This window comes from Tachyglossus aculeatus, chromosome X1 (genome assembly GCF_015852505.1).
Source record: "Tachyglossus aculeatus isolate mTacAcu1 chromosome X1, mTacAcu1.pri, whole genome shotgun sequence".
In the NCBI taxonomy this organism is placed as follows: domain Eukaryota; kingdom Metazoa; phylum Chordata; class Mammalia; order Monotremata; family Tachyglossidae; genus Tachyglossus; species Tachyglossus aculeatus.
Window position 1 is genome coordinate 102,712,789 of NC_052101.1, and position 13,486 is coordinate 102,726,274.

At 47.2% G+C, this 13,486-nt stretch overlaps 1 non-coding gene across 1 annotated transcript; it reads right to left on the bottom strand.

The window, feature by feature from the left end:
* Positions 1-689: 689 nt before the first annotated feature.
* Positions 690-827, bottom strand: LOC119920665. The gene has a single exon (XR_005448396.1). It is a non-coding gene; the product is annotated as a small nucleolar RNA SNORA7 (small nucleolar RNA).
* Between the last annotated feature and the right edge of the window lie 12,659 nt (positions 828-13,486).

The following is a 13,486-nucleotide window of genomic DNA, read 5'->3' on the forward strand; positions in this document are numbered from 1 at the left end:
AGGGGACACTATGTGTTAGTAAGAGAAACACTTTAAAATATTGCCAAATTGACAAAGGGAAGCAAATATTGCAGCCTTCCACCAAAGGACTCTCTTCATAGGTACATAATGTCTGGTGCACATCAGTCAATCATATTTATTGAATGCCTATTGTGTGCAGATTACTGCACTAAGAACTTGAGTACAGTATAACAGAGTTGATAGAGACTTTCCCTACCCTCAGAGAGCTTATGCTCTGGAGGAAGAGCTTATAGTCTAGAGGCACATCAGACTTTTCAGCCACACTACCCCCTTGGATGAAATATCTCCATCAAATGATCCTATTCAAACATGAAGATATATAGCAAACCACTTTATATAAAGTAGTGGGTGCTCGATAAATATTGTTGGATGAGGGTATGATGGGGTCATCTCTGAATATAAAGAAAAAGTGCATCTCTAAAACTTCCGTGCATTTGTCAATGTCTTGTCTTATGACGTTGAGTCATTTCCAACCATAGTGACACTAAGGATATATGTCTCCCAGAACGCCACACTCTCCATCTGCAATCATTCTGGTAGTGTATCCGTAGCATTTTCTTGGTAAAAATTCACAAGTGATTTACCATCGCCTCCTTCCGCGCAGTAAACTTGAGTCTCCACCCTCAACTCTCTCTCATGCCGCTGCTGCCCAGCATGGGTGAGTTTTGACTTGTAGCAGATTGCCTTCCTCTTGCTAGCCACTGCCCAAAGTAGGAATGGAATGGGTATGCCTCTGCTTGACTTTCCCTCCTGTAGCAGAGACTGGTAGAGTACTGGAAACTCTCCAGGTGCAAACTTGAGAGGGGTATGTCAATGTAGATAAGTATTATTCAGAGTCACTGTAAAATCAGCTTGTGTTGAAAGTCATTTAAGTCACTTTCAACAGTTTTTGTAATGCTATTGCAAAGAATGAGACATCTATAGTGTTGTAGTTTAAGTACATTAGGTGCAGGGTGACTTTGGGACAAGATGTGTATTCCGTGTGCATCTTCAATAGATGTGTAGAGGCTTTTGTAACACCCAATGGCTATGTTGCTCTCTCTCTCTCTCTCAAACACATACACACACACACACACTAACTGTGAATGAAATCTGGCATATTCCATCAAGATATATGGAAATGCTGTATGTGCCTGATGTCTCATCAACTGAAATTGCAGAACAACAAACTACAAAAGTCACTTTTCTCTACACTTCCGTTGGTACTTTGTAAAACTTAAGAATAAAAATATATCTAATGAATAAATTAACTACCTAGCAATTAGGCTACATCTTTTCTCAGGAGCAGAGGGACCAAACTAATCTTTTAGCAAGTAAGTTCTCCAAATGCTTTGCTAGACCAACTGGAAAATTAACTAGGGTATTGAAAGGAGGAATTTTATTTCTGTCAAGGGCTGCCAACTGGGAAGGAAAGCAGAAATGTCCAGCTACTCAATTATATTTTTGAGATTGTTTGCCATATATAAATTTACTTTTTGGATTAAAATATCCTTTTTTTTATTCAAAGGAAGAGCAGAAAGGGATAAGATTAAAAGGATCCCAGTGTCCTTGGATGTTCTTTCCTTGTCAATAGTGATGAACATTTGCTGGAGAAAACACTTGTGTTCCAATGAAATTAAGTGTGGAATGTCAAGTCGAGTTGCTGCTAGACATGACCAACTTTATGTGGTGAGCACCCAGCAGGCTGCCTTATTAGTGACTCTTTGTGATCCTGCGAACAAGAACAAGGAAGAGACTTTGCAAAGGTACTGACACATTCTACCTGAGGCAGGTGATTGCAGGCCTGTGGGGGCAGAGCATGGAGGGAGGCGTGGCTTTCTCTCCCTGCTCTATCTGGTAATGGTCCAGAACAATCAATGACTGCCACATAGGGCCACAGCTGTGATGCCTAAGGCAGAAAGCAAGAAGAAGCACCTGGAGCATAGGCATGCAGAGGGAAGCATGCAAGGCAAGAAGGGACCAGAGAAGAAGGGAAGTGTGTAAAAGGTACGCAGGAGGCACAGAGGGAAGCACATGGAGCAGAGACACACAGAAAGCAAGAAGGAAGCATGCTGTGAGCAGCACTCAAAAGCAGCAGAAGGCAACAGCATTTGGAAGCAGAAAGAAGCATAGACAGAATGGGCTCCCTTGACCAGCAGACTGGTATTGGACCCTTGGTGGAGTGAGTGAGTGTGTGTATGTGTCAATCCCTTGCACATTGGGGAAAACAAAGTAAAAAACTTTCCACAGTAACCTCAGTGGCCAGTGGTGTGGTTTGACTGTACTACGTGTCACTGAGGCTCCCCCAGTCCAGGAAGGTCCTGGTTGGTGTGAGCCAGGGGGGCGGTGATAGAGGCTCGCAACAATTTATAAATTAATTACAAATACAAAAAACTTTCGTGTGAAAATACAGTATATATTTCAACTTTTCATGCTGGCCCATCTGACACCAGAGCAATGAAAATTGGCCTAGTGTATGCCATGATCACAAGATCACTTTTCCTCATCTCCCACTCCCCTCTGCATCACACTGACTTGCTCCCTTTGCTCTTCCCCACTCCCAGCCCCACAGCACTTATGTACATATCTGTCATTTAACTCAGTTGTATTGCTGTCTGTCTCCCAACCTCTAGACTGTAAGCTCAGTATGGGCAGGGAATGTCATCACTGTTCATTGTGGTATTATTCTTTCATTCATTAATTCAATTGTATTTATTGAGGGCTTACTGTGTGCAGAGCACTGTACTAAGCACTTGGAAAGTACAAGTCGGCAACATATAGAGACGGTCCCTACCCAACAATGGGCTCACAGTCTAGAAGGGGGAGACAGACAACAAAACAAAAGATATAGACAGGTGTCAAAAACTCCTCACTCTCGGCTTCAAGGCTCTTCATCACCTCACCCTCTCCTACCTCACCTCCCTTCTTTCCTTCTACAGCCCAGCCCGCACCCTCCGCTCCTCTGCCGCTAACCTCCTCACTGTGCCTCATTCTCACCTGTCCCACTGTCGACCCCCGGCCCATGTCATCCCCCTGGCCTGGAATGCCCTCCCTCCACACATCTGCCAAGCTAGCTCTCTTCCTTCCTTCAAAGCCCTACTGAGAGCTCACCTCCTCCAGGAGGCCTTCCCAGACTGAGCCCCCTCCTTCCTTTCCCCCTCGTCCCCCTCCCCAACCCCCTGCCATACTTCCTTCCCCTCCCCACAGCACCTGTATATGTGTATATATGTTTGTACATATTTATTACTCTATTTTACTTGTACATATTTATTCTATTTATTTTATTTTGTTAATATGTTTTGTTTTGTTGTCTGTCTCCCGCTTCGAGACTGTGAGCCCGCTGTTGGGTAGGGACCGTCTCTATATGTTGCCAACTTGTACTTCCCAAGTGCTTAGTACAGTGCTCTACACACAGTAAGCGCTCAATAAATACGATTGAATGAATGAATGAAAAATCATCAGAACAAATAGAATTATGGTTATATGCACATCATTAACAAAATAAATAGAGTAATAAATCTGTACAAATATATACAAGTGCTGTGGGGAGGGGAAGGAAGTAGGATGGGGGCATGGGGAGGAGGAGAGGAAAAAGGGGGCTCAGTCTGGGAAGACCTCCTGGAGGAGGTGAGCTCTCAGTAGGGCTTTGAAGGGAGGAAGAGAGCTAGCTTGGCGGATGTGTGGAGGGAGGACATTCCAGGCCAGGGGGAGGATGTGGGCCGGGGGTCGATGGCAGGACAGGTGAGAACGAGGCCCAGTGAGGAGGTTAGAGGCAGAGGAGCAGAGGGTGCTGGCTGGGCTGTAGAACAAGAGAAGGGAGTTGAGGTAGGAGAGGACGAGGTGATGGAGAGCCTTGAAGCAGAGAGTGAGGAGTTTTTGCTTGATTTGTAGGTTGACAGGCAGCCACTGGAGATTTTTAAGGAGGGGAGTAACATGCTCAGAGTATTTCTGGGCGGAGTATTTCCGCCCAGGCCCCCGCCAACTCATCCCAATCCAAACCCTCCCCACCCCTCGCACCCTTCCCCCTCCCTCCCCACCCTCGACAGCTGCTGCCAAGTGTGGCCTCTGGAACCCCCGCTCTGTTTTAAGTAAGACCCCTTTCATCCTGGACCTTTTCCTTTCCAGTTCTCTACTCCTCCTCGCCCTAACTGAAACATGGCTGTCGCCGGACGACACAGTCTCTTCTGCTGCTCTCTGCAGTGCAGGCCTCTTCTTCTCCCACTCCCCCAGACTCACCGGAAAAGGAGGAGGTGTCGGTTTCCTTCTTGCCCCCCAATGTCGCTTTCGCACTATCCCTCCTCCCCCTTCCCTTTCCTTCCCTTCCTTTGAAGCCCATATTATTCGCCTCTACCACCCCCTCCAGATTCTTGTAGCCGTCATCTACCGCCCTCCGGGCCCCACTTCCAACTTCTTTAACGACTTTGACCCCTTCCTCACCTTCCTTCTCTCCTTCTCCATGCCCACTCTGATCCTCGGAGACTTCAATATCCACATGGATATCCCTAACGACTCCTCTGCCGCCCGCCTTCTATCTCTCCTTGACGCTGCCAACCTCTTCCTCCACCCCACCTCGCCCACTCACCAACTTGGTCATACCCTCGACCTCATCATCTCCTACCGCTGCACTGTGTCCACCCTCACCAACTCTGTAATCCCTCTCTCTGATCATAATCTTCTCACCTGCCTCCTCACTCACACTCCTTTCCCCTGTAAATCCGTGTTACTCCCTCACAGAGATCTCCGCTCTCTGGACCCCACCCATCTTTCGGAGCGCCTCACACCCCACCTCGCCGCCCTCTCCTCTCTACCCAGTCTTGATGATCAGATTACTGCTCTCAACTCTACCCTTTCTACTCAGCTAGACTCACTCGCTCCCCTTTCCCTTCGCCGCTCTCGCACCACTAACCCACAGCCCTGGATCACTGCCACTGTCCGCCTCCTTCGCTCTTATGCTCGAGCTGCCGAACGCTGCTGGCGAAAGTCTAAACACCATGCCAACCTCGTTCACTTCAAGTTTATCCTTTCCTGCCTTAACTCAGCCCTCTCTTCTGCCAGACAAAACTATTTCTCCTCACTTATTGACACCCATGCCCATCACCCCCGCCAGCTCTTCCGTACATTCAACTCCCTTCTCAGGCCCCCGGTTCCTCCCCCTCCTCCTTCCCTCACCCCCAACGATCTGGCCTCCTACTTCATTAACAAAATTAAATCCATCAGGTCCGACCTCCCCAAAGTCTCTTCCCCGCTTTCTCCATCCCCCCGGCTCTCAACACTCTCTGCTACTCTCCCATCCTTCCCAGCGGTATCCTCAGAGGAACTCTCCTCCCTCCTCTCAAGTGCTACTCCGGCCACCTGTGCTTCTGACCCCATTCCCTCTCATCTTATGAAATCTCTCGCTCCATCCCTTCTCCCCTCCTTAACTTCCATCTTCAACCGCTCACTCTCCACTGGTTCCTTCCCCTCTGCCTTCAAACATGCCCATGTCTCTCCCATCCTAAAAAAACCCTCTCTTGACCCCACCTCACCTTCTAGTTATCGTCCCATATCCCTCCTACCATTCCTTTCCAAACTCCTTGAACGAGTTGTCTACACGCGCTGCCTAGAATTCCTCAACAACAACTCTCTCCTCGACCCCCTCCAGTCTGGCTTCCGTCCCCTTCATTCCATGGAAACTGCCCTCTCAAAGGTCACCAATGACCTCCTGCTTGCCAAATCCAACGGCTCATATTCTGTCCTAATCCTCCTCGACCTCTCAGCTGCCTTTGACACTGTGGACCACCCCCTTCTCCTCAACACGCTATCTGACCTTGGCTTCACAGACTCCGTCCTCTCCTGGTTCTCCTCCTATCTCTCCGGTCGTTCTTTCTCAGTCTCTTTTGCAGGCTCCTCCTCCCCCTCCCATCCTCTTACTGTGGGGGTTCCCCAAGGTTCAGTGCTTGGTCCCCTTCTGTTCTCAATCTACACTCACTCCCTTGGTGACCTCATTCGCTCCCACAGCTTCAACTATCATCTCTACGCTGATGACACCCAGATCTACATCTCTGCCCCTGCTCTCTCCCCCTCCCTCCAGGCTCGCATCTCCTCCTGCCTTCAGGACATCTCCATCTGGATGTCCGCCCGCCACCTAAAGCTCAACATGTCGAAGACTGAGCTCCTTGTCTTCCCTCCCAAACCTTGTCCTCTCCCTGACTTTCCCATCTCTGTTGACGGCACTACCATCCTTCCCGTCTCACAAGCCCGCAACCTTGGTGTCATCCTCGACTCCGCTCTCTCATTCACCCCTCACATCCAAGCCGTGACCAAAACCTGCCGGTCTCAGCTCCGCAACATTGCCAAGATCTGCCCTTTCCTCTCCATCCAAACTGCTACCCTGCTCATTCAAGCTCTCGTCCTATCACGTCTGGACTACTGCACCAGCCTTCTCTCTGATCTCCCATCCTCGTGTCTCTCTCCACTTCAATCCATACTTCATGCTGCTGCCCGGATTATCTTTGTCCAGAAACGCTCTGGGCATATTACTCCCCTCCTCAAAAATCTCCAGTGGCTACCAATCAATCTGCGCATCAGGCAGAAACTCCTCACCCTGGGCTTCAAGGCTGTCCATCACCTCGCCCCCTCCTACCTCACCTCCCTTCTCTCCTTCTACTGCCCAGCCCGCACCCTCCGCTCCTCCACCGCTAATCTCCTCACTGTACCTCGTTCTCCCCTGTCCCGCCGTCGACCCCCGGCCCACGTCATCCCCCGGGCCTGGAATGCCCTCCCTCTGCCCCTCCGCCAAGCTAGCTCTCTTCCTCCCTTCAAGGCCCTGCTGAGAGCTCACCTCCTCCAGGAGGCCTTCCCAGACTGAGCCCCTTCCTTCCTCTCCCCCTCGTCCCCCTCTCCATCCCCCCATCTTACCTCCTTCCCTTCCCCACAGCACCTGTATATATGTATATATGGTTGTACATATTTATTACTCTATTTATTTATTTATTTATTTATTTTACTTGTACATTTCTATCCTATTTATCTTATTTTGTTGGTATGTTTGGTTCTGTTCTCTGTCTCCCCCTTTTAGACTGTGAGCCCACTGTTGGGTAGGGACTGTCTCTATGTGTTGCCAATTTGTACTTCCCAAGCGCTTAGTACAGTGCTCTGCACATAGTAAGCGCTCAATAAATACGATTGATTGATTGATTGATTGATTCTGTACAAAGATAATCCAGACAGCAGAGTGAAGTATAAACTGAAGCGAGGAGAGACAGGAGGATGGGAGATCAGAGAGGAGGCTGATGCAATAATCCAGTTGGGATAGGATGAGAGATTGAACTAGCAAGGTAGCAGTTTGGATGGAGAGGAAAGGGCCGATCTTGGCGATGTTGTGGAGCTGAGACCGGCAGGTTTTGGTGACGGATTGGATGTGAGGGGTGAACGAGAGACCAGAGTCGAGGATGACACCAAGGTTGCGGGCTTGTGAGACGGGAAGGATGGTAGTGCCGCCTACAGTGATGGGAAAGTCAGGGAGAGGGCAGGGTTTGGGAGGGAAGATAAGGCATTCAGTCTTGGACATATTGAGTTTTAGATGGCGGGCAGACATCCAGATGGAGATGTCCTGAAGGCAGGAGGAGATACGAGCCTGGAGGGAGGGAGAGAGTGCAGGGGTGGAGATGTAGATTTGGGTGTCATCAGCGTAGAGATCATAGTTGAAGCTGTGGGAGCGAATGAGTTCACCAAGGGAGTGAGTGTAGATCGAGAACAGAAGGGGACCAAGAACAGATCCTTGAGGAACCCCTACAGTAAGGGGATGGGAGGGGGAGGAGGAGCCCGCCAAGGAGACTGAGAATGAACGGCTGGAGAGTTAAGAGGAGAACCAGGAGAGGACGGAGTCTGTGAAGCCAAGTTTGGATAGCGGGTTGAGGAGAAGGGGGTGATCCACAGTGTCAAAAGCAGCTGAGAGGTCGAGGAGGATTAGGATAGAGTAGGAGCCGTTGGATTTGGCAAGCAGGAGGTCATTGGTGACCTTTGAGAGGGCAGTTTCGGTGGAGTGTAGAGGACAGAAGCCAGATTGGAGGGGGTCAAGGAGAGAGTTGGCGTTGAGGAATTTCCCAAGTGGTAGTACAGTGCTCTCCACACAGTAAGTATTCAATAAATATGAGTGAATGAATGAATTAAGGTTGAAAACACACAAGTGGAGATGCCCCCAGAAGTCAATAGTGCCACCATCACCCCCTCTTCCAGAGGCTAGATGAAAAAATCAGATTCTGACAACTACCATGAAATCTCTTTCAGATGGTGTGCCAATAGATCACTCATTAAATTTATTGAGCTCCCATTGTTTACAGAGCACTGCATTAAGCACTTGGGAGAGTTCATTGCTCTGTTGCAGTCAGTCAGTCAATTGTATTTATTGAATGCTCTCTGTGTGCAGAGCACTGCACTAAATGCTTGGGAGAGTACATTATAACAATAAACAGACACATTCACTCTCCCAAGCACTTAGTACAGTGCCTTTCACATAGTAAGCACTCAATAAATTCCATGCTGATGATGTTGATAGAGTTGATAGACATGATCCTTATCCTCTAGGAGCTTACAATCTAGTTTCAGTGCTGTTTGACTTAATCTATGCAGCTATACTGGAGCTCAAAACAAGGAACCTAGACACTAGCATTAGTATATATTTCCAATACTCTAAGAAACTCTTATTTTCAATCCAATAAGGCTGTGAGCACCATTGAAAGTCCTACAGGAGTTGCTAAATCAATCAGTGGCATTTATTGAGCACTTCCTCTGTGCACAGCATAGTACCAAGCACTTGGAGAAAGTACAAGACAACTGAATTGATAAAAATAATTATGGTATTTGTTAAGTGCTTACTATGTGCCAAGCACTATTCTAAGCACTGGGGTAGATATAAGGTAATCAGGATGTCCCACGTGGGGCTCACAGTCTTAATCCCCATTTTCCAGATGAGGTAACTGAGGCACAGAGAAGTTAAGTGGCTTGCCCAAGATCACACAGCAGACAAATGGTGGAGTTGGGATTAGAACCCACGTCCTCTGACTCCCAAGCTCGAGCTCTTGCCCCTAAGCCACGCTGCTTCTCCTGGTAGACATGTAGATGTGTTCTTTGCCCACACGGAGCTTACAGTCTAGAGGGGGAGACAAACATCAATCTTAATAAATAACAGATGTGTACACAAGTGCTGTGTGACTGAGGATGGGGTGAATATCATCAAGTGCTTCAATGGTACAGATTGAGTAAATCAGTGAAAAAGAAAGGAGAAGGAGTAGGGAAAATAAGGGCTTAGTTGGGGAAGGCCTCCCAGAGGAGATGTGATTTTAATAAGGTTTCGAAGGTGGGGAGAGCGGTGGTTAGTCAGATATGAAGGCAATTCCAAGCCAGAGGGAAAATGTGAGCAAGGGGTCAGTGGCAAGATAGACGACATTGAGGTACGGTGAGCAAATTGGTGCTAGAGGAGCAAAGTGTGTGGCCAGGGCTGTAATAGGAAATCAGTGATGTAAAATGTGGGAAGAGGGGTGAGCTGACAGAATGCTTTAAAACTGATGGTAAGGAATTTCTGTCAGATGTGGCGGGGGATGGACAACCACTGGAGGTTTGAATTCAAATCTGCATTGGCAACCAGGTGAAAATCAGTCAGTATGCAACTCTGTGGACTGAAGTTTTTTCAGAAAATTGATCTGGACAGTAGAGTGAAGCTTGGACTGGGGTGAGGAGAGAGAGGAGGTGGAAAGATTGGTAAGGGGGCTGATATAGTATTCAAAGTGGGACATGATGAGAGCTTGGATTAATGAAGTTGCAGTTTGAGTGGAGAGGGAGAGACAGATTCTAGAGATTTTGTGGAGATAAAACGGACAATTTGATAGGCTGAATATGCAGGTTGAATGAAAGATGAGTTAAGGATACTGCCAAAGTTATTAAACTTGTGGGCCAGAGAAGCTAGTCATGCTGTTTACAGTTTTGGGAAAGTCTGGAGGAGGATAGAGTTTGGGTGGGAAGATGTGGAATTTTGTTTTGGATATGTTAAGTTTGAGGTATCAGTGGGACAACCAGGTAGACATGTCCTGAAGGCAGCTAGAAATGTAAGACTGCAGAAAAAGAGAGAGGTCAGGTCTGGAGAGGTAAATTTGGAATCATCCACCTAGAGATGGTAATTGAAGTCATGGGAGCGAATGAGTTCTCCAAGGGAGTGTGTGTAGAATGAGAATAGATAGGTACCCTGAACTGAGTCTTGAGGAACTCCCACAGTTATGGGGTGGGAGGCAGATGAGCCCATGAAAGAGACTGAGAATGAACAGCCAGTGAGATAGGAGGAGAATCAGGAAAGGACAGTGTCAGTGAAGCCAAAGATGGATAATGTTTCCAGGAGGAGGTGATCAACAGTGTCAAAGCAGCGTGGCTCAGCGGCAAGAGCATGGGCTTGGGAGTCAGAGGTCATGGGTTCTAATCCTGGCTCCACCACGTGTCTGCTGTTTGACCTTGGGCAGGTCATTTAACTTCTCTGAGCCTTGGTTACCTCATCTGTAAAATGGGGATTGAGACTGTGCGCCCCACATGGGACCAACCCGATTTGCTTGTATCCACCCCAGAGCTTAATACAGTGCCTGGCACATAGTAAGTACTTAACAAACACCATTATTATTTTTATTATTATTATTATTATTATTATTATTATTATTATTGTAAAGCCAGCTGAGAGGTCAAGGAGGATTAGGATGGAGTGTAGAGGCCATTGGAGTTAGCATAAAGGAGATCATTAGTGACCTTAGAGAGGGCAGTTTCTATGGAGTGAAGGGAGCAGAAGCCAGATTGAAGAGGATCAAGGAAAGAATTGGAGGAGAGGAAGTGGATACAGCGGGTATAGACAACTCGGTCAAGGAGTTTGGAGAGGAAATGTAGGATGGAGATGAGGCAATAATTAGAGGGTGCCAAGGGATCAAGGGAGGGATTTTAAGGATAGCGGGTACATGAGCATGTTTAAAAGCAGTGGTAAGAAGCCACTGGAAAGCAAATAGTTGAAGATGGCAGTCAGGGAAGGAAGAAGGGAGGGGGAAAGTGTTTTAATAAGATCTGAAGGCTTGGGGTCAGAGGTGCAGGTGGAGATGGTTTTGAGAGGAGGCAGGAGCTCTCATCTTGAGATATTTCTGAGAAAGATAATAATGTGGTGAGCCCACAACAAACTGACTTTTTAATGACTGTGATCCCATGAACAGCAACAAGGAAGAGACTTTGCAGAGGCACTGATGTGCTCTACCTGAAGCAGGTGATTGCTGATCTGTGGGAGGCAGAGCATGGAGGGAGGCAGGGCTTTCTCTCCCTGTTCTACCTACCTACCTACCTGAGAAGCAGCACACTAAGAAGCAGCATGGCTCAGTGGAAAGAGCACGGGCTTTGGAGTCAGAGGTCATGGGTTCAAATCCTGACTCTGCCAATTGTCAGCTGTGTGACTTTGGGCAAGTCACTTAATTTCTCTGTGCCTCAGTTACCTCATCTGGAAAATGGGGATTAAGACTGTGAGCCCCCATGGGACAACCTGATCACCTTGTAACCTCCCCAGTGCTTAAAACAGTGCTTTGCACATAGTAAGCACTTAATAAATGCCATTATTATTATTACCTGCCACATAGAGCCACAGCTGCCATGCCTAAAGCAGATAAAAGGCGGTTGTTTTGAGGGGCACCTGGGGACACACACCAAGAAACAGCACAGAAGCATGTGGAGAAGCAGCCCCAAGATACAGAAGCACACTGGAGAAGCAGAAGCAACAGGAGAGCAGCACTTGAAAGCAGCAGCATTTGGAAGCAGAAAGAAGAAGCATTGGCTGAACGGGCTCCATTGAACACAGACTGATATTGGACCCTTGGGTGGTGGAGTGAGTGAGTGTATGTATGTGTCACTACCTTACACATTGGTAAAAACTAAGTAAAAAACTTTTCACGGTAACCTTGGTGATCAGAGGTGTGGTTTGACTTCTATTACATGTCACCAAGGCTCTCCTGGTCCAGGAAGGTCCTGGTTGGTATAAACCGGGGGCTTGCGAATAGTAATAGGAATAGTAATAATAATATTTAAGCACTTACTATATGCCGAGTTTTGTTCTAGGCACTGGAGTAATCAGCTCAGAGGTAGCCTTGTTCCACAAGGGGCTCACAGCCTAAGTAGGCAGGAAAACAGGTATTAAATCCCAATTTTGCTGATGAGAAAACTGAGGCACAGAGAAATGAAGTGACTTGTCCAAGGTCACACATCAGAAAAGTGGCAGTGCTGGGATTAGAACCCAGGTCCTTTCACTCTCATTCCTGTGCTTTTTCCACTAGGCCACACTGCTTCTCAAAAGATGGGGAAGTTGAAGAGGACAAAGGAGGACGGAGGGAGAGAGAGAATGGAGAGGAGCAGGGGAGATAGGAGGAAGATTACACCTGACAGTTTCAATTTTATCAATAAAGTAGGTGGCCAGGTCATTAGGGGTAAGATATAGGGTAGGCAGGGGCACAGGAGGTTAAAAGAGGCAGTGTGGTATCTAAACAGCTGGCACAGACAATGGATATGGGAGTCAATAAGGATGAAGTACTGTTGTCAGGTAGGGGAGAGGACAGAATTAAAGCACGTGAGGATGAATTGAATGGATGAGGTCAGCCAGGTGTCTAGATTTCCACCAGCAGCAGTCCATCACTCCTCCAGAGTGAAGGAAGATAAATGTACACTTAGAGGCACACCTTCAAGACTTAATTATCTCATATCCAGCCCAATGTCTAATAGAGTGCTTGGCACATAGTAAGCGCTTAACAGATACCATAATTATTATTGTGGATGATTGTGAATTACTTTGCAGTGTCAAACAGCACACAAGTGGTATGCCTCAGACCTGTGCTCTTTCCACCAGCCCACGTTGCTTCTCACTACTGAGCGACAGTAAATCTGAGGAAAACTGAGGTTATTTATCAGCCTTTGCCAGAAACCCTCCATGTGACAAAAATCGTCATTGGCAAAATAGAACTAAATACTGTCACAGAATTCTGTTCCTTAGGATGTACACTGTTCACATAACCCTGAACATGGGAATAGTAAATCAAAACAAGAAAGCCAGCATATCCTTGGGAGATTTTAAGACTGTGGTGGGCAACATGACTTCAGGTAAAATGAAGGTTTGCACTCAGAACCTCTCATGGCATTTATGTACATATCGACTTCTATACTTTTCTATTTAAGCCCTTACTCATACACATATCCATCTTTCCATTCTCTTGTTTTATATCTGTCTCCCCTGCTAGCTTGTAAGCTCCTTGAGGCCAGGGATCATGTCTTTTAACATTTGTATTCTCCCAGTGTTTAGTACAGTTCTCTGCACATAATATGTGCTGATAAATGCTATTTATTAAAACAGCTATCATATTTTCCAACCTGTACCCAACCCAACTTGTTGAACAGGTCCTTCGCTTCACTTATGAACTAGACTCAAGATTCAGGGACAAGACAGACTCACAAA